This window comes from Hoplias malabaricus, chromosome 3 (assembly GCF_029633855.1).
Source record: "Hoplias malabaricus isolate fHopMal1 chromosome 3, fHopMal1.hap1, whole genome shotgun sequence".
Lineage (NCBI taxonomy): Eukaryota > Metazoa > Chordata > Actinopteri > Characiformes > Erythrinidae > Hoplias > Hoplias malabaricus.
In genome coordinates, this window is record NC_089802.1 from 27,837,389 (window position 1) to 27,858,878 (window position 21,490).

Sequence of the window (21,490 nt, forward strand, 5' to 3'; positions counted from 1 at the left end):
AGTTTATCAGCAATGCTACTTCATAGTCATGATGTGTAAGCAACTATTAGACACAATAAAAAGAAAGTTGAAGCAAATCTGATGTACACAACTCCAGCATCACAATTTCCAGTGAGTTTCTGTGAGCTATAAGAGGCATAGACAATGCTACCTGAGCTCAACTATTTTGGAGGAGAACACTAATAGCACTTTTCAACTGGTTCGTTCCCCTCCCCCGAAATGTGTTCCAAGGAGCATTCGAACCTCTTCAAAAGACCACGGAATAATTTTATGAGCTGCCGTCGTGAGTCGGATAAAAACAAACGTGATCTCTGCTGCAGCTGGCGAATTTACAGATGTAGAGTTGGTGCTGGACGTCTGCGTTGCGTGGCAACTTTCTCTGGACAATCAGTGCTCTGCAAGGTTTACACGCCACTGTTTAGTCCCTACTCGGCTCGCTCTGAACCACGAGAGAACAGCCACTAAACAAGAACCCGCTTCCAGAACCAGGACATGATTTACCTGGTGGATGAGGAGAACAGACGAGTAGAGCCAAGTGGAATAGGGAACCTGCAGTGGAATTGCTTCTCGAACACACTCAGGTTTAGCTTTGTTCTGTTCAGAACATTCCACATAGACAAGTTAAGATCAGCTCTGTATAGAAAAACACGCTTCCAGAACCAGAAACTGATTTACAGGACCAGTAGAGCAGAGTAGAGACCCTGCAGTGGAAAAGCACACATCTGATCATTCTGAGTGAGGTGGAAGATTTAGGGACATTTGACCTTACAGTACCCAGAGAGACAGGGAATATTAATGATCACTTGCACTTGAGGATGACTGGGGCATCATTGAGAACCTAATTCACCATTCCACAGCCTAAGATTCCCCATAAAAAAAACATAAAAGACATTTTTGTGGCACAGGATGGCAGAGAAATAAAATCTGCCTGAGAATAAGACTGATTTGAATAAGAATAAGCCTATTTGCATGTGTATGGAGGGTACGGTGCAATCAGAGCGAAATGAAGGCTTCCTGTGAAACCTTCACAAGCAACAATAAATCAAACCCTGTATCATCTTCCGGACATCAACCTAGTCATTTCTCCAAGTGACATCAGAGTGCTGTACTGTCTTCAGTGGCCTGAAATAGCAGAGACATGAGTAATCGTATCAGAAACATATCAGAATCATGTCTCGCTGCAAAAAACAGGAAACTTAGGAGAAGAAAACGCACATTAAACACCTGTTTCTATGTATTCCACTGGGTTTCTATCTTCCTCTCTGGCTGCTAAGCTGTTCCACAGAAATACTGCGAGCGTTACCTGTCCGTGTAACTGATATGAAGCTGCTGTCCACCAGCCTCTATCATCATATTCCTCCCGAGCCGAGAGGTGTGATATCCTGCTGGCAGGCAGATAGGTTAAAGCCGCTTATTATCTGGACTCAGTGATAATGCCACTTTCTTTCTCACCAGAGCCTAAAGCGAAACACTCATCACACCCTTTTCTCTGTCTCTCTCTCGCTGCTGCTCTGCACTGCCTTTCCCACCGACGGTGCGACTCCCACTGTCTCATTTTTCACGAGGAAAAGAATATTGGGATTTTTTTTTATGCCATTTCTTTATATATTTAAGTGTTTGGCTTCAGAGGTTTTCTAAGTTCCTTCAAAAGAACTGTAGCACAAAATTACTGTTAAAAGGGCACATAGTCTATCTCTACTCCTCAAGAAAACAGTTCCGGGGTCTTAATGAAACGTCTGTGATTTGCTCTAGTCAAAACACCACAAAGATCAATACGCACAGCAGTCTAAACAGCCCTGTTCAAAACGGCCTCTGTTCAGCGCCTGTTAATTAAAATGATAATGAGCCACACACAGCTCACCCCACCCCAAGTGTTTCGCTTTCACCGTTTTTGCTGTTCCTCTTATGTCTGCCTTTTGTGGTTTAACCTCATGTCTGTTCTCGAACATAGATGTGGGCTCTGTGCAGTGGGGGGTTGAGTCCCATGGTCTCTGACTTGGGCAGCCCTCAGAAAAGGGTCTGGGTTGATTTTTATCACAGTTTGTGGGTTGGTGGGCACCAGTACTTGGCGTTTCTGTATCACCACACTGGATTAATCCCAGAACACAAAAGATGTGTCTCAAGAAATTCAAACAAACAAAGAAATGTTTCTTGAGGAAAAGTAATTTTACTTCATCGAGAGCTTCCTGCAACCTTTTGCCCCCAACAGAGAGTTCAAATTATTCAGGCCACCTCTAATTTTTCATCAAGAGCATGACACAGACACCGCTGACACACAAAATCACTGATTTATTTTAGTGCCATTCCAGAAGCACCTAATCCATTCAGCAGCTAATTTAATCTGCGGTCAGCTCAGTCTAAGGGAGGTCAGGGGTGAACCTTTGGGGCGAAAGGCTCTCTGTCTGCCCCTTTGTCTTCTGGAGCCTGAAGTTTAGTGCAGTAAACACAGAGAACCGTAAAAACCCCACACAGAACTGAGCCAATTTGTCAAACACTAAAGCCCCTCGCTCCTCAAAGCAGAACCCCCCGCAGCTTTTACAGCTTCTTTTCAACAAAGAACCTACAGTCCACACACACCATCTTCAACTCTTCTGACCAGCAAGACAACTAAGACTGCTATGGACACTGAAGTTTGTACGGTTTTGGTTATGAAAATGACCTCTTTAATACATTAATGTTCATATGACCCACGTGATCTTCCTGACAGATTGTCATACCCCACAGGAAGTGTAGGGGGCGATATGGATCCTATTTACAAAAACACTGTTTCAAAACTGTTGGAGATCCTGCAAATTAGAAACAGCACTAAAAAAAGTGCCAGTCCTTTACAGGGCAACACACACTCACACATACACTCACACCCACCTACGGACACTTTTGAGTCGCCAATCCACCTACCAACGTGTGTTTTTGGAGAAACCGGAGCACCCAGAGGAAACCCACACAGACACAGAGAGAGCACACCACAATCCTCACAGACAGTCACCCGGAGGAAACCCACACAGACACAGGGAGAACATACCACACTCCTTACAGACAGTCACCCGGAGGAAACCCACACAGACACAGGGAGAACATACCACACTCCTTACAGACAGTCACCCGGAGGAAACCCACGCAGACACAGGGAGAACACACCACACTCCTCACAGACAGTCACCCGGAGGAAACCCACGCAGACACAGGGAGAACACACCACACTCCTCACAGACAGTCACCCGGAGGAAACCCACGCGGACACAGGGAGAACACACCACACTACTCACAGACAGTCACCCGGAGCCCACAACATCCAGGACCCTCGAGCTGTAACAGAGACACTACCAGCAGTTGAAACATTTTAATTTTAATAGCAGTCGATAGTTGTCTTCCAGTTTGAGCACAAATAAACAAACATTACTCCTCTCTGCCATCTTCTACCATCAGATGTGTCTATACAGGAGGGCCCTGGTTTCCTCTGTTCACACACGTTTGCCTTAACCCGATAACAAACAGCATAATGAAGTTTTATTTGTTGCTTTGTAAATACACGACAGAGGAAGCTAAAGACTGTGGGCAATAATCAGGATTGTTTTATGTTATTAGGTAAAACCTGAGCCCACAGGAGTCACATAAAAGCCTCCATCCCCTAAGAGATTTAGAGACAAACGCAAGCGTACGCTCTCCTCTCGCGCTCTCTCATTTCAGCACAACAGAACACGTCCTGCTGTGTCACTTCCTTTCTCCGTCACAGCGTCCTCCGGGGAAATCAGGAGGGTTTTTTAAGCAGAAAGTTGCTTCCATCTCCACTCCATCGCACCCTCCATATCAGCCCTGAACCAGCCTCACATTTTAATCTGTGATGAATATTCAACACATCTTATAAACAATCTCAGGGGGAGTCGCCACCAATGTACAGCTGAGGTCTGAATGGCTGGGAGGTTACACAACTCCCAGGAGAGCTCTAGAACGCACAGAGCTAAACACAAACTGAACTCTGTTTAGCTTTTAAAATGTAAAAATATATATTACATAACCCATAATCCTTATATTCACAACTTACAACTGCGTAAACCAGTAAAACCTGTAAAATAACCTAAAGGAATAGTAGACAGTGTATCTTCTGTTTCACATAAAATGTGCACTATAATGCTACAGAATCATTATTATAATGTCTGTAATGATCTATTCTGATCAAGTGTATCCCACTACAGGTAGTGAAGGAGGCGATGTGGCTTTTATTATTAATTGTGTGATATTATTAATAAAGACAAATCTATTCTAATGCTGTAATACACTACAGGAAGCACAGATGTTGAAATGACTTTTGTTGATCCTTTTAAAATATGTTTTATAATCCTCTATAATGTTCTGTAAGTTATATAGGATCTACACAATCTTTCTGACAGAGTGTAATACACTACAGGAAGCACAGGGGGCGATATGCTCTCTATTTTGTTTGGACTGTGAAATGGAGCTGAGGAAGTGCTTGCTTTCCTCACTTTTATTTTAACAAAAAATAAAACAGGACGGATGCACACCAAAAAGTGATTTTATATATCGCCGCTGTCTGATTTGCTATATCATTTGAACACAACACTGTGTGAACATTTCATACTGAATGAACCAATAGAAACGCTCCAAAATAACTCTGAATAAAATATCTTTACATTGACTTGCATTGAAAGTTAAGAAGGTTTTTTCCTGCTCCTGTAAAGGTACTATTTTGGGAGATACAAGTTTCTATTGAACAGTCACGATATAGTGTCTATATCAGTATAGTGTGATATTGTTTATTATTTTTGGCTGTGTTTGCACGCTAACGTACACAACAGGTAACTCACACTCACTGCCAGATAAAATCATCCTGGGTTTTTCTAAAAGGTTGACTTTAAAAGGACAGAGAAAAAACTTTCAGTGAAAAGTCATTTTAGTGCATTTCCATCGCTCCATTCATTAAGATATTTAAGATTAAGCAGGTATTTCAGACTATTTTAGTACATACAGTATACAGTATACAATAGGTTTATCATTGTTAGTTCCCGCCCTGACCCTCTAACCCTCCAGTACAGAGTAATTAAGTCTCCAGCAGAAGCTGTGATGTGGAGGACAGGACGGTGGAGTCTGGAGTCAGATGAACTGGACTGAATCAGACGGAGTGAGTCAGACTGTACTGTGGGTGGATAACAACACCGACCTGAGAAAGTGCTCCTTTTAACACCCCCCCGGCCACAGAAACATCATTTAACTCTCATCCGCTCCCCGACACAGCCCTGTTCACCCAAACGGGTCAGTACTCCATAACGGGAAGCTACTGAACTACACGACCTGGTATGAATCAGCAGTTTGTCCCTATTTGCAGCTGTAGCAGTCTCCAGTCTTCTAGAAAGATGTGGGAACACTGCTGTGAGGATCTGATTGCTTTCTCTACACGTAAACATTAGTCTGAGCCCAGGTGCTGATGGTGACTGACGGTATCTCCATTCCAAACATTTTCACAGGTACTGCATAGAGCTTCATCTCTCAGAGAACGCCGTTCCACTGCTCCTTTGCACCACAGGGTGCTCTAGCCCTTACTGGGCATTGAGCCCGGTGAGCTTAGGCTCATGTGTAGCTGCTCCACATTGAGATCCGACCTTGACTTCATTACAAATGCCATCAAATCCTCACAGCAATTTTCCAGCCTCCAACGTGAAGTGAAAGAGCTGATGCTGGTCACGATCATGTGCACAAGAAACTGGACAGAGCTCACCCTGGTCACCTCAGGGACAGAGGAATGGGATAGCTCCATCCGTTCTGATTGGCTATCGTCAATCTAATCATGTTTATCAACCAAATTTTTCCTCGGTCCATCCATCACCCGACGATGTGTGTTTATATGGGTCCAGGAATTCATCCTTATCCATCCTTCAAGCTACCGATCTGTCCATCCGTCAATCTTACCACCCCCAAAAAAACTCCTCATGCTTTACAGGGAGTCCATTCAGACCCTGAAACTGTTATTCAAAATGTCTGTGTGAGACCAATGAAACCAAACCCTGTTCTGAAGGTTGTGAGGAAGCTGGAGCTTATTCTGACGACTCAAGGTGAAGAAAATTAAAAATCCCTGTCTTCACAGAGCCCCAGAGCGGAATAATGAAATGATTTATGCCGAGTTAGGAGGGCTTCACGAGCTCAGGTTTATGAGAGACCACCACCAAGCCCCTTCTCTCTCTCTCTCTTTCTCTCTCCACCCTTACATCCACTGCATCTCAGGGAGGAATTCATCAGGAGTTCAATTAGGAGCTCATTAGTTGCTGCATGGCCACATTCTCCAAGATCCCTCTGTTGTGTCCAGCAGGGAAAGGCAGAGGCCCTGACCTCTGCACAAGAGGGGGGTGGGGTGTGTGTGTGTGTGTCTGTGTGTGGGGGGGGTTCTCTTTTATCCCGAACCCACCTCAGTGTTCAGACCAAAAGCTAGTGTATCGCAACTGAAGCATTCTGAATAAAAACTAGTGATGCTTCACGGTGCAAATCATTTACTAAAATCAAGAACTGAAATCTGAATTAAACTGCAAAACTGAGAATTGAAACATGACACAAATCACAGCAAAAACCGAAAAGGCATACTTTAGTAAATATCACTATCGTCATCATCTTTTCCAGTTATCCATTTCAGGGTCGTAGCCTTAATTAAATATACAAAATACATTCTGTCACCAACGCTTCTTGCAAGAACTGAACGCTCCTCCTTAAAGAAGCAGCAGTTTAATTCTGATGCCACGCCACCTTAAATGGAACAGTTAATTCCAAGAAAATTCTGTTCCACCTTAATTCGAGAAGCAGTTACATTCTGGTGCCAGTCCACATTAAATGAAATGGCAGTTACATTACAATACCAGTCCACCTTAAATGAAGCAGCAGTTACATTCTGGTGCCAGTCCACATAAATAGAATGGCAGTTACATTATGATACAAATCCACCTTAAATGGAGCAGCAGTTACATTGTGGTGCTGCAGTTTCTTATTCAAATTCCATAATGTTCCACCTTAAAACCAAAACCAAAAGAGCCACAGTGACTGTCCTTCAGGGTCATCCCTTGAAAAATGATTACAATAAACAGGTGAATTTAAAAGTGACTCATAAAACTCCAGAACTAAAGATGTACTCTGTCCATATCCAAAAACAAACACTCGCTGTCGGTCTGGCCTTCAATAATTCGAGAGTCTGATCTTTGCTGGTGCCACAGGACAGCTGCAGAAGAACATTGCATTGCTGCATTAGTTCCTGAAACCAGCTGTGCTGTCTTATGCTGTGCCTCATGGAAGTGTGTTGAAGTTCTTCTTGCACCGTAAGGTAGGAGCACGTACTTTTTGGAGGTAGATTTCACTGTGAACTTTACAGAAAGTTCTGAACAAGGGTCCGATTAGTGGGTCAAATTAAAGCACAGCCTAACCCTCGTCTTGCAGAGCAAATTCAGGCCTTCTGATCTGCAGAATGAGGTTGGCACACCAGTTTATCCTCATTTTCAGAGAACACGTTTGGCCTGGGGGAAACCACAGGAGATTACACCCACCCCCCCACCCCAACCCTCTCAACCGTGCGCCTAACATCAAAGGACATGTAACGGCTTCTAAAATATAAACCCCTGCAAACAGAATACCTGAAAAGGGCATTAAGACATTTCACAGCAATATCAAAGAGGCCAATAACCACAGAGGCCAAGAAAATGGATTCTACACAGGCTGGTAATTGAATTACGTGAGGAGGGCTATTACTGAACCACCTCCACCACGGAATAAAAACCATGGCCTTACCAGAGAACACGGGGCACACAAGGATGTAAAAAAATATTCATGACAATTCAGGAACATTGATTTCAAGCTGTCTCATGTTTGTTAGAGCAGATCCCTTACAGAGCAACACAGACAGGCCATTTAAGAACACACTGCTTTTAGAAAATTAGAGAGCTGCTCCTTATCTGGTTATGGATCTATATTTCCATAATAACAAAGAAACGACGACGCGGCGTGCAGGGTCCTGTGACATGGTCTAATCAATAATGCGAGAAGCAGCAGAGATTCTGTAATGTCAACATAATATCTCCCCCAGGGAAGGGTCTCTGGAAAAAGTGTAGGTGGACGTTCACTGTTAGACGAGAACTAGGGACAGTTCACAGATAAAATTAAGGTGTGTGTGTGTGTGTGTGTGGGGGGGGTGATGTACGCAGTTAACTAAAGCATATTGCAATATAAAATGTTTTATTAATATGATTTTTAAACAAATTTTCAATATTTCAGTACACATTATTTACAGCATGTCACTGACTGATGTACATTAGAGGGCGCTGTTGTCATTTCTGCACTCAATTTTACAGTTTGATTATAAATACTAATATTGACAAAGCCAAAATGTTTATATTTGTTGGTGATATCATGTTTCTTGTTTGTTGTGCAGAGTTTTTCTGTATCGACTGAAATTTAGAAATATATCGCGCTACAAATTTTCGCAGTATCGTCAAACCCAACAATTAACATCTTAATGTAGTAACTCAGTATTGACATGTTAAATCTGACAATAATATTATAAATATTTATTTTTGCATACATTCATTTTCTATAACCGTGTCATCCTGGTCAGGTTAGTAAGCCTGTCCCAATGACCATGTTTGTGGTCAATATATTGCACCAGAAATAACTGCGATTTTATTGTTGTCATTTGGCGACTATTTTATGACCATAATATGAAAATAATACTGTATAAGAGCATAAAAACACAAACACACCACTTTAAAGAGTAATTAATTTTAGTTAATGAGAATATACAGGCATTGGAATTGGAATATCTATAAAATGTTTGAATACACTAAAACATAAATAAAATAAACAACTGTCAAGTAAACACAATGGAGCAAAAGTAATGAAGTAATGTCTATAGATTGTATATGGGAACATTTATCTCCCTTTTTTAATGACGTTTTGTTGATTGCACACTCTTCTGCAGATTCTTAACATAATATACTGGACTAGGGGGTGTTAGAAATTGCACATATGACGGTGTACGTGTGTGTGTGTGTGTGTGTGTGTGTGTGGAGGTGGCGATGGGGGATTTGCAGAGTATTTTTAGAATGGCGTGTGCGCTCTTAGTTCATACATGAGATTGCTGAAATACAGTAAGCTGAGATTTGGACACCGATATCCCGTCATGTTGGTCACACATGTCCTTTACACATCAGACTCACTCAGCTGACCTCACCACGCTCCCCTGACTCTGGGCCAAAAGAAACCGGACGCACTTTCACCTACCACTACCACAGTAATCAATATGTAATACAATGGTGTAATACAAGAGAAGGGGCTGTGATGCTGCTGTTGTAGTTTGATTTAATTCTGATTATAAAGTAACAACCATTGCCAACATTTATATGAGAAACAAGCACCTGCCTTGTGCTGAAAGCTATGAATCCACTGCAAAACCTAGCATCATGGCTAATGGGTTTAGTCATCACTGCGTTATGCTTATACCATACGGCCCAGAGTCTCCTCATCCAACATCTACTCCAAAACGAAGGGCATTAATAAGCAGTGTGACCCCTCTTCACTGCAGTAACAAGCTCACCTCTTCTGGAAAAGGCTTTACAGATGTTGCAATGTTCCCAGATGTTGGACATTGCTATGGGAATATGACAGTTGCCACATAACCATCAGGGAGGTCAGGTACTAGAATGGAATGATTAGTTTTCAAGCTTGACATTACGTTTGGTTACCTTAGGCTCATGCGCAGCTGCTCCAATGTAAAGTGCAATATTCAAATCACAGTAGCTACATCTTTAAGTTTTTTTCCACATTATTTAACTACGTCTTTAAAGTTTTTAATATGTGGCACTATCTTTACATTCAGTGTTCAAATCCCAGGCCGATCTTCCTGAGGAAATAAAAGGCCTGGAGCTTCCTTTAGGTAAAAAGGACTGCAACAGCCAGCCCGATCAGAAGATTTGCAATTAGATATTTTCCCAAAATCGCTCAGCCCGATCTGTCAGGAGCAGCTGGTCATCTTCTCCAAGCTCAAGGTCGAGGTAAACAGCTCTGAGAGGGTCGAAGGTTATGGAGCTGCTGACAGTCTCGGAGGGAAGCTGTGTCTGAGAATGTCCCGCATTAATCCTGCCATGGGGCGACCGCTGCTCGCTGGCTTCGGTGCTCAGTCATGAGGAAAAGGGCCAGATTCCTACTGCCATTGCAATGCTGGACACATCCAGAGCACACAGGGCTTTGGCTTGCTTCAAAACAGAAGAGTTACACGGATGAGGAATTTGTTTTTATATCAAAACCACAATATTGATAAGTGCACTTTTTAAATAACAAGAGCTGCCATTTTAATCCAAGGCTGGGTGATCTATGAAAATAATTATCATAAATATCATACCTTTATTTAAAAACTTGCAATAATGGAAAATATTGAGAGTTCAAATTGTGCTGTTATTTTTTTCTGACCTCTGTTCACATTTATTTCCCAAATGTTATGGTTTTTCCGACAATTAGGATTTTTCATTTCACAGATCAAAGTTATTTTTCTGTGAGTACTTTATTGTTGTGTTTGTTAGCTGTGGAGTTAAAGGCACTTGCTACCACTGCTAATGTTAACGTGACTGATTAGTAAAACAACTCCACTCCTCTGCTTTGTGTGCATTTTAAAAGGTGAAAAGTTATGATTATGGTGAGCATGCATCATCTTTATTGCAGTGGCGAGGGCCATGTTGCATTCACTGAGAACTTTTCCTGCAATGCTATAGTCTGCGTTAGCTCCTCGTCCTACGCAGAATTGGCAATTGCTGCACGTCAATCATCAGCATCGGCTCATGGAGTCAGTCATCACCGATATCCAATAACATGTCCCTGTCACGGAGGCCTGATACATTATCAACAACAAGTAAGAATTTAGCCCACAACAGCTTGTGATTCAAGCTTTAAGCGAGTTTACACACTGGTGTTCCTGACCAAAACAGCCCAGGTTTCCTTTATAGAATATAATCCAAATTTAAATGACCACCACAATGACATTCTCTTCAGATTTCTGATATTTAACGTCTATGACTATATGAAGTATTTCTGGAAAGTAGGTGTACCACAAGGTTCTATGCTGGGGAAAATTTTGTTTCAGTACATATGCATAGAAACTCTCAATTATGCATGCATACAGACACACACACACACACAGACACATATCACACAAGTACAAATCCTCCAGTTTCCCTGATTAGCAGTTGGGCCAACACAGGCAGCTGGCTAATTGGCTAACAGGCAGGCCACATAGAAATTGTGTGCTTCGGAGTGAAAGGTTTATTAGATACAGCCAGTTATCTCCACTTTCTTGCAAACCCTAATGCGAGTGCCCTGTCTGAAAACACAGAGCATTCACACACACCTCTTATTCACGATTCAGATATAACAGTGGCCAAAAGAGTCAAAGCACGGCAGTCTGCATGAAGCAAATGATGTACAAGGACTCAACAATAAGCGAGAACACCATATGCTTCAGACTTCTGGCTTTTTGAACTTGTGATTTAGTTTAAAGTCTGGATTTTATCGTTTAAGATGATGCCTTGATCTTGTCTTTCCTTGATTAGCTCCCCAACCACCAACAATGAAATTGATAAGAACTCCAATTATTAACAAATCCAATTAGATCTCCAATTATTATTATCGCCTAGTTATGTTTTCCATCAACTATTATCATAACAACTATTGTGTTTATATCAGTACACCTTGGTTCCTCACCTGACGTGATGGTGGTGTTGTGCTGGTCTGAATGGATCAGACACAGCACTGCTGCTCAAGTTTTTAAAGCCCTCATTGGAGGTGTTAAAATGAACAATAAATGTAGGTACAAGGTGGGTGTTCCTAATCCACTGATTGTTCAGTGTATAAAACTGCTTCACAAAAATGTCGCTTATAAAAATCACTATACAAATACATTTTGATTCGTTTATTGATTTCCTTTGCATAACATGCCCTGTCAGGTTTTGACTCTGAAATATAGTTCAACCTGGATCCAAAGTATACACTTTTATAGACTGCTGGTGCAGACTATGAGGAAGTGAAAAGGGTTCACTAGGACACTAGCCTCTGAGGCAGTGATAAGAGGACAGAGGTGTGACAACGTAACCGAGGTCATAGTGGGTTTGTCAAAGCTGGGACAGCATCAAAATCTCTTTTCCCTCTGTGAAGACACAACTCACAACAAGACACACACACACACACACACAAAAGAAAAATATTTATCTTATAAAACGATTCTACAGATTAAGGTTATACTTATACTTAAAGGGAACATATTATCCCCTTTTCCCTAAGGGACAAAGTTCTGTTTCTTAATAAAAACGTCAGTGACCTGCTTTGGTCCAAACCCCACGAGCCCCACAGCAGTGTTCTTCCCCTGTGTAAAAAGCCCTGTTCAGAACGCCTGCTTTCAGCACCTGTTCCTTTCAATGATAACTGAAATGCTCGCTGTTCACCCCGACCGCGAGCGCACAGCAGTGAGGAGCAAGGAGCAGAAGCTTTGGGTTTTAGCCGTTTTCGCTCTGTTCTCTTCCTACTGTTTTCACTCAGTGCTCTTATTCCTTTGTGCTCATTGTGTCTGTTTTGCTGCGTTTAACCTCGTCTTTGTGCTCTCTGGCTTCGCGGTGTGTAAGTTGGTGGGCTCCACTGAATATGCACTGAACGTGAGATTTGATTATTATTTTTTTTTTCCATATGTCCCCTTTAATATCTTTAATGGATGATCAAAAGAACAATTGAAATGTATCGCTCTACAAACTCCAGCTGTTTACATTTATCAAATTGATATAAAATATTCCAAGAAAACGTCAGAAACTGTCACAGTGGTGGTGAATGGAAGCAGACGTCCAACTCTAAGATCCCTCACAGACTGTTTATATATGACATGGCTGAGGTTTGATATTGATGTATCCTTACTGCCAAGAGTAAATAAAGCATAATACTGCTGAGGTGTACATGGAAACGTCTGGTCCCCATCTCCACCATTTCACATAAAAACACTCTCAACCACTTTGTTTATATCTCAAAATTTGATGGAGGAATCCTCTCTGTAAAGGATCAGCAGGAGAAGCCTTGATCTCCGGAGAACTCTGTAGAACCTTAGGTCCGAAGACTTGTTTGGTTTTCTTCTGTCTTGATCTCTCCATCTCAGAAGCACGTGTTGATTGGAAACGGCGCATTCTCCTCATTACTGTAGGAATCGGATCAGTGTCTGAGTGAAAGAATGCGCAGAAAGTGCTGGAAGGGGCTAACTGTGATTGCTCCTCATTAAGAGAATTCACATCAGCGTCAATTCATCGAACAAAGCAATTAGCCAACATCAACAGGCGAGCGTTCGCCGCCTCGCATTTATACCAGGTTGTTCTTTCATCTCGCGCTAAAAGACAAGTAGGAGGAAGATATGGGAATGTGCTGTCAATTTTTAGCACCTCTCTCAGCTCCAGCCTACAGTGGAGGTTTAGGTTTTGATGAGGCCTAATTATTGAGGCAACAGTTCGATTGAAACCAGTACACAACAATAAAAGAGTGCACAGCCAAATGTGGCAATGCAATTTATTTATTCTCTCTCTCCCTCTAAACATGAGCACAAAAGCACTCCAAAAACACATCAATGCACATTCACGCACCCACTTTTAAAACAAGCTCATACACCCAAGCTGTGCATATTCAAGGTCTAAAAGACCCCTGACTGCGGCGTCTGATTGGCTGTTTAGAGAGAGTCCCATTTCTATCAGAGCCACGAGAAATGACTCGGCGACGGCCCCCCCAGAGACATCCCACCTCTGCCTCCACTCCTGGCATTTTCCCGAACATTTTCTTCTTTGATTATATTTAGTCTGAGGGAGGGAGAGGACGGGGGCAGGAGGGAGAGGGGGCTACAGTATGATGCAGAAGAACAGTGAGAGATGAGAAACACGCATCCCTCAGAACTGTAACAGAAACAGACAGAACCTGCACCAAATTCAGCCTCAAAACTGCTCTAGAAAACAGCAGTGTCTATTAAGGCCAAGTTCATGACTGTAATTAAAAAACACTTTATTAAATTCACTATTTGCTGCTCTCGAGTCAGTTTGTGCGTTCGATACTGGTCTAATGTGTTTACGAAGCCTCTGTGTCTGTAAACGAGTAAAAAAGTAAACAGGCTTGGTCTGGTATGCTAGGCTCTCTCTGGAGTTCTTTCAGACCACTGAGAGACTCCAAATGGTGAAAAGCACGAACCGAGATGAGGATATTGCTCTATTTTTGCTCCATAACTGGGTAATATTCACTAACTTTTGCTGTTTCACATCACTGTAGGTGGAAATGCCTCCAAACTAAGGAGACGGCTGAATTAATGAAGAAGACTTTAGGCTAGATGTTGGAAATTTGGACTTCCCTTGAAGTGGAGTATGGAGCTCCATTACACATGAGAACACAGCTCTACAGTGCACAGTGGAACCTAAAGAAACTACATTCACTCATTATTAGTGGTATTCACAAACCTGTTGATGTACAGTATTCATGTAGTTTTAAATCTTTATGACTGAGATCTTAAAATCTGGATCTTGTGTCTTTGTTCCTTGTCTGCCCAGGTATAGTGTAATACCAGCTGGACATGGTAGAATCCCTGCCTTTGAAGTCCTATATGAGCATGAGGACAGTGGAAGGCCACAACTGATGCTGATAACACTTACATAATGAATGACCTGGGAGTCAAATGTCAGATGTGCTCTCACAACAGGAAATGTTCTGCATGCTTTAGGCATGGAACGCTGCCTGTGCAGCATGTGCAGGAGATACAGTGAATGCTCCGGGATATTAGAGGCTGTGTTCACACATGCTCTAATGCTTCCCAACTCCCAACGGAAGATTTCTGGGTTATGGGGCTTTAGAGTAAAACAAGGTTATACATCACTCCTTTCTCTGAGCACCACTCTGTTACAGAATAGACTTTAAAAAGTGCTGTTTCCAGTCTATGAATCTCCTCAAAATGTAGGAGCAGTGCATATTTATCAGATCAACGCAGTTTAAAACTATGGTGGCTCTGCAACACTTCTGTCCTGTAACATGGCTTTTTATTTCATTTTTATGTTTCATTTTCTTTCTTTTAAATACTTGTGTTGTATTTCAATTCTCCTTCATAGTTTTACATTTTAACTTGAATTAACATTGTATTTTCTCATTTGTAAAGCGCTTTGAATGACCACAGTTTACGAAATATACTCTACAAATAAAAATGGCTTCCTGCCTAGCACACACACACACACCTCTCTTACACTGACACAAATTAAAAGGTCACAATTAGAAAGAGGGCAGGGTGTTTATTACGGCTGTCTCATTAGTGTGTTATCACCACACACCAGCTCCCGCTCGGTTCCTGTTTGCCTGATGGAATGATGTCTGGCCGAGAGCATGGAAACTGGACCCAGCCTCTCTTGTAGCAAGAGATAAAGGTTAAAACACTGCCCCCATAACTAGGAGAGTCCTTATAATGGAAAGGTACTGGAACACTGTGTATCCGAGAGAGTGAGAGAGGAGGTGGTGGTATCACAGAAGAAAAACAACAGAAAGAGCTTTTAAAAACACGATGCATGATCAATGTCGTCACTTTCATTCAGCAGAGCTCCACATATACCCCCCCAGTGGTCATAATGCAACACACGAGATACGAGACCTCCACCTCTAACATGACTGGTGCCCACTTTTAAAGGGACAATCCACAGATGTTTTCAAAATTCTGCCTAGTTCAGTGCTTAAAATGGTTAAGACCATTTTAACTTCAGCCAGAATGAAGGTTAACCAACAGAAACAGACAAGGAGAATGTTCCTACACATTTCAACTCTGTCAGAACTCATGACAGTGGTGGTGAATGGAACCAGACGTCCAGCTCTGACTGCTCCTCTAAGAAAGGTATACCATAAAATGTTAAGGGATACACAAACCAGATTTTCTGGCCTTAGACGGGTTATTTAAAATCTGTTCATGGCAGAGAGGTACGTGACATCAGGACCACTTCTATGAGGTGCACTGTAATAAGCATATCATCTGTTGTGAATGAGAGAAGCCCCCACTTTTCAGAGGGGATCTAGGCTATGAAACCATCTGCAATTCTCCTCAAGCCTTCACAGCATTCACAATAATCACAAGCACAGCAAGAAAGCATAGCAACAGAGCCATGTCCATCACAGCCTACAGAAACACTGCTCATTCATGCAAACACAGACTGGACTAATAAGGATGAGCTGCAGGGTATATGATGTTTCCCAGGCTTTTAGTGACGAAGAAGAGCCTCGCTGGACATGTATAGGGAGGGGACGTGTGTATTATTGATTTATCTAATGTTGTAATGCAACAGCAGCCTTGGCAGTGCCAATAGAAACGATGGGCATCAATGGTTGGAAGTTGGCTTTTTATTGGAATTTCTAGTTCCACCTTAAACGTTGCAGCACTTGCATTCTCGCGCCTCGGGCTCTAGAACGTAACTACTGCAGCGTTTAAGGTGGAACGGAAAACTCGTTAAAAACCAAGTTCAGCTTCAAAACCAAGACTCAACCTTCTCTCTGTCCTTCACCTTTCACTCCTACTTTCCGTTTCTGTGCACCTTCTGTTTACCTTTCATTTCTCAGCTGCTCCCCAACGCCTCCTCGCTACGTTTCATGAGGTAAACTGCGAAAACGTACTCACCCTTCATGTTTGTAGCAACAACATCGACTCCGAAGGCTCCTGGAAGTCTGTTCGTAGCCAAAAAACAGCCTTTTTATGCGACAAAGTCTTAATATGCCTCCGAGACGCCGCAGCGGACACCTATGCCTTCACCCAACTGTAATGTCATGGATTATTCATGAGTAGGCGGGGCCAGAGACGGAGCTACTTGTTGGAGGAGGTGCCAATCAAGAAGGGGCTGTGAATCTTTGAGGGGAATCGATTCGTTTCATGATTCATTTATTATTATTATGAAGTTATATTTAAAAAAGGATTTCTGGCTGCGTCCCAAACCACAAACGAATGTATCACACATACTATACCTAATAATACACATGTGTACGATTTCTGATTCCTTATAAAATATGGTTTCATGCTGTTTTAGAGAGAATTAATTTAAATAAAACTTAATTTCACTTAGAAGGGTGACACACTGCTATCACAGGTGGTGCTTCTGTCACAAAGCTGCAGAGTCTGCGGGTCCTTGGTCTGTGAGGATCTTGGTGTGTTCTCCCTGTGTCTGCATGGGTTTGTTCCAGGTGCTCTGGTTTCCTCCCACAATCCAAACACAGTGGTAAAATAAGTGGTTAATTCTCAGTGGACTTCATTGGTTCTTGTCATGGAATTACTATGGAGGGGCTACCTATTAGAAATAAAATTCTCTCTCATTAGTATTCAGGTCCAGTCTATCAGCTTCATTTTCTATTATCTCCATTCTATGCCTTGTTTATATGATCCTCCTCCTCCTTGCTCATAAATGGCAGCATCAATTATGCAGGCGTTTGTGTGACGGATTGTTCTCCAGCTCTTGGCTTGCTGTTTTGGGGAGGCCTGTGTCTGAGCGCTGGAGAACCAGAAGCAAAGTGACATCAGCTGTCAGAGAAAATCCACTGTTGACTTAGCCAAGATTATGAGCTACATTATTCATTCAATCCATCTGCTCATCCAGTCCCACTTGCGATACAAGTCATTAGCCCCTCTCTCTCATTAAGTACAGCTTTATTTTTTCCACCTCAGTTGTCTGGGGATCGGAAATTAAATCCTCTGGTTGTTGTGGAGGAAAAATCGGGTAATCGTTTAATCACGCCTGGCTGGGCGTCTGGCTGAGTTATGATTGACAGCTCAGAGAAGTGATGATTGATTTGGGACAGGTGCAATTTCTAGCCATTCCTCAAAAATCGTGTGATATCAAAGTGAATGGCATATTTATTTACTTTACATGTATCTGAGAAGATATTAGCATTTGGACAGATATTTCAAACCAATGATTGTATAATAAAATAATAAAAAGAATCTTGTTCAATTTGTTTTTGTAATGTTTTGTCTTAACAAAAAAAGATGTGGCTTTAACACTGTTATAATTTCACAGTAAACACACAAACAAAAATTATCCAAAGCTCAGCAAACTTGGAGGAGAATGCTGAGTGTTCTTGTCCTCCCTCTGACCCCTGGCCTCTAAAGAATGAGACATTTTGGGGGGTCAACATAGCTATCTCATGACTATGGGGCCAACACTTAGGCCTCAGCACAACTCCAGAGCCTGGGAGTTCAGAGCCATTCAATGCACTCAGTAAAAATGATAATAATCAGACGTGGTGCACATAAGTGTTTAACATTTTTTAAACTTTTAAACCATTGACAACAATAATAATTAAGGCGTGAACAGGTTATAACAATAACATCCGCCCTTCCTGTTCTGACCTTCATGTCATCATTTAGCCACATGCTCAACTGCCTTCATGTCCTGCCAAAAATCACACTGGGTAAAACATTGAAGAAGAAAGATATATTCAGCCCAGCAGGAGGAAATCAGCAAAAATGTGAGCTGGAAAAATACAGTGAGCAGCTTTGCACCACGTACAACCAGCAAAACAGGTGACGGTCACCTGCAAATAACAGACGCAAGTCCTGAAGAGACCTGTCGTATGAGGAAAACCTTGTATCGCTAAAGGAACACATCGCAAGAAAATGAAAGGAAACAATATTTCAATGAAAAGTAATGCTAAATATTTACATTTCAATATGCAAAATATTCTATTTCAATTTGGAACATTTCTCTTGGGTCAAACACCACAGCTGGCACCTTTTACCACCTCACGCAGCTCTTTTTTTAACAGTATAAGGTCCTGAAGAGACAGAGAGCGGATTAGGAAAGTGGTGTGTTTGGGAGTGCAGGGGTTAAACTTGAGCGCCTCTGAGCCAAGGACCAGCAGGGTGCAGCCTGTCCACAAATCCTCCACTTAATCCAGTCAAAGTAAACTCACTTGTCCCCAGGTCAAGCTGGGTTTCTGTGGAGCAGTGGCCTTTATCCACACAGCCACCGCTCTGCTGCAGAAGAGATGTTGAACTCTATAGATTCACCTCTCTACAGGAACGTGGACACAACTGACTGCTTTGCTACACACACAAGTTTATTCATTTTGAAGAGGGATCAAACACCAGTGCCTGAGGGAACCATCAATCAAATGAAAAACTTCTATAAAACATCTATTAAACATTACTCTACCTTTAGAGAAAATATGTCAAATATATCTCTATACCCCTCCAGGGTGTGTTCCCGCCTCCGGACCCACCCCGACCCTGAACTGATTAAGAGGTTACAGACTATGATGAATAAATCTCTATATCTTGATCTCTCGAGTAGCTTTTCGTTTCACTTCAGCAGCTGTTTAGGAGGCAACTGAGGCTCCCCATTTTTCTGTATCATAGCAGGACTATATTGTGAGCCGCAAACCACATACGCTGCTATTATTGCCATGGAACAAACTGCAGCATCTTTGTCTCTTTGTGGGTGGCTGTAACATCAATTCCGCTTTTATTTATGTGGCTGTAAAACGAGGGGGCGGGTTCAGAGTTGCGGCCTGTTAACGTTTCGCAGCACTGGCCTGTAAACCTTGTGTGATTAAGGAGAAGGTGGTGCCATCGCCAAAAAATACGACATTTCATTCGATCCTGAAAGCCTCCAAGCCACATTAACATGGCAGCAGTAGCAACCTAGCAACCGGTTGCTAGGGAGAGGCAAAAGGCAGGCCCCTGAAGAGCTGACTTGCGTACTTGGCAAGTGAGCCGTGCAAAACCGGAATTCCCCCCGGAATGGTGAAGGGCCGGGGTTGCCATGGCGACCGCATGGAGGTGATGGAGCTTCTCCATGTTTATTTATTTATTTTTGCTTCTTTTTTTTCAAACTCATGCCATGGGATTCCTATGGACAAGTTAGCGCCCACCCATCCCATGCTCACTTCACATGAAATACACAGCCTCCTCTCCGTATCAGAGGGAGATTTGTATCAGGACTCCTGAGGATTTCCAAATCCAAAGATGCTGAAGTATAACCTCCTCACATCCCCGGTACACTCAATCATCTCTAGATCACTGATCATCCCGGACACAAGGGAAATACTGTGAATATTTACATGCTCAGCACAGACACAGCCATCGCAGACTACACAGTACACTTGGAAAGAGAGGCAAGGTGAACAGTGCCTAAACTATGAGCACTGGAGAGGGAAGGAATATGTGTGACAATGTAGGACGGCCGCAGTAGGGTGTACCACACATCACTTCATTCCTGTGGACACAAGTGAGCCCACAGACAGAGGGCCAAATCTACTTCACAGTACTTCAACATAATTTATACAATATACCGGTGACTGTCAAAAGGTTCGAGACCGAAACTGAGGTAATTTCCAAATATGTGGGATTTAAAGAGAGGAAAGCTCAAATTTATAATGTTATTAATATGTCTGAGTGTTTGTCTTGTTTCCGGACGCAAACAAATAAAAACAATTAAAAAGAAAAAAAAAACACTTAATTGTACTGTGTGTATAAATTTAGGGGGCTCTATGAGCAAAAAGATAGGAAAGAAACATAGTTTACACAGCCATGTTTTCATTAGTGTAGAAACTGCAAATAGCTGTGTTTCCATGAGGTCGGAACAAAACCCTGTCTCTAGAGACGTCCTCTTGCGTTATGTTGAAGTGTCAGAAAGAGGGGTGTATTCAGCCGTTACCACACCACTAGAGAAATTGAATCTTGCACACTGCACCTTCAAACACACCTTAAAACATACGTCAACTTCTTTTAGCTTCCAGTGTGCACTTGAAGGCAACAGAAAGAGGTCATTCACATTTGTTTATTAATGTACCTTGTCATTAAGTTGCCTTCTGAACCAAGCGACACTAAATTAACACATTTAGGTAGGGTGACCGGGTGCTGGGGGGGGGGGGTGTTGATGAGCTCTCGCCCCTCGCTGTATGCTTAGCTGAACCCATGTGTGCTTTTAGGTCATTTACATCTTTATTTGCTACACAAAACATTGGGATTTCTTTTTTAATTCATCCGAAAACTTACATTTACGTGTCGGCATAGCTGCTCCATATGAGGGTAGGTACATGAGCTTTGCCTGATGTAAACAAGGACTACTGACGTGCAGACTGACCAATTAAATGTTTCCAGAGAAGGTTATCGACCAATAACGGTAGCTCTACAGTCAGACCGTGCAATCAGAAGATTTTAGGCTACTTCCCCACGCCCCCTTCTCACTCAAGAGAACCAATCGGAGTAGGGGAGGGCGGGTCTAGTTTGTGAACGAAACGCTTCTCGAACTTCTTTGTAAGCTCTAGAAAAACACAATCCCGGACGTTTGTGAAATTCCGGCTTTTAAATCTAAAAAAGAGGACATGTCCGGGTAAAAGAGTACGTCTCGTGACCCTACATTAGGGCGTTTGAAAAAGTCCCGTACGCGTTTGCTGACGTCCCCGAAATTTGCACTCCGAGGAAGATCGTAGGGCGTAG

At 42.4% G+C, this 21,490-nt stretch overlaps 1 protein-coding gene across 7 annotated transcripts in view; it reads right to left on the reverse strand.

Moving 5' to 3' along the window:
* tanc2b (tetratricopeptide repeat, ankyrin repeat and coiled-coil containing 2b) overlaps positions 1–16,808 on the reverse strand; it is a 105,203-nt gene extending 88,395 nt beyond the window's left edge. For 5 of the 7 annotated variants that reach the window (XM_066662730.1, XM_066662729.1, XM_066662728.1 and 2 more), the window contains exon 1: positions 16,679–16,808. The gene's annotated coding sequence lies outside the window, so the exon portion shown is untranslated. The remainder of the gene's footprint in view (positions 1–16,678) is intronic. The other 2 variants (XM_066662725.1, XM_066662726.1) reach the window with 2 other exon arrangements.
* Between the last annotated feature and the right edge of the window lie 4,682 nt (positions 16,809–21,490).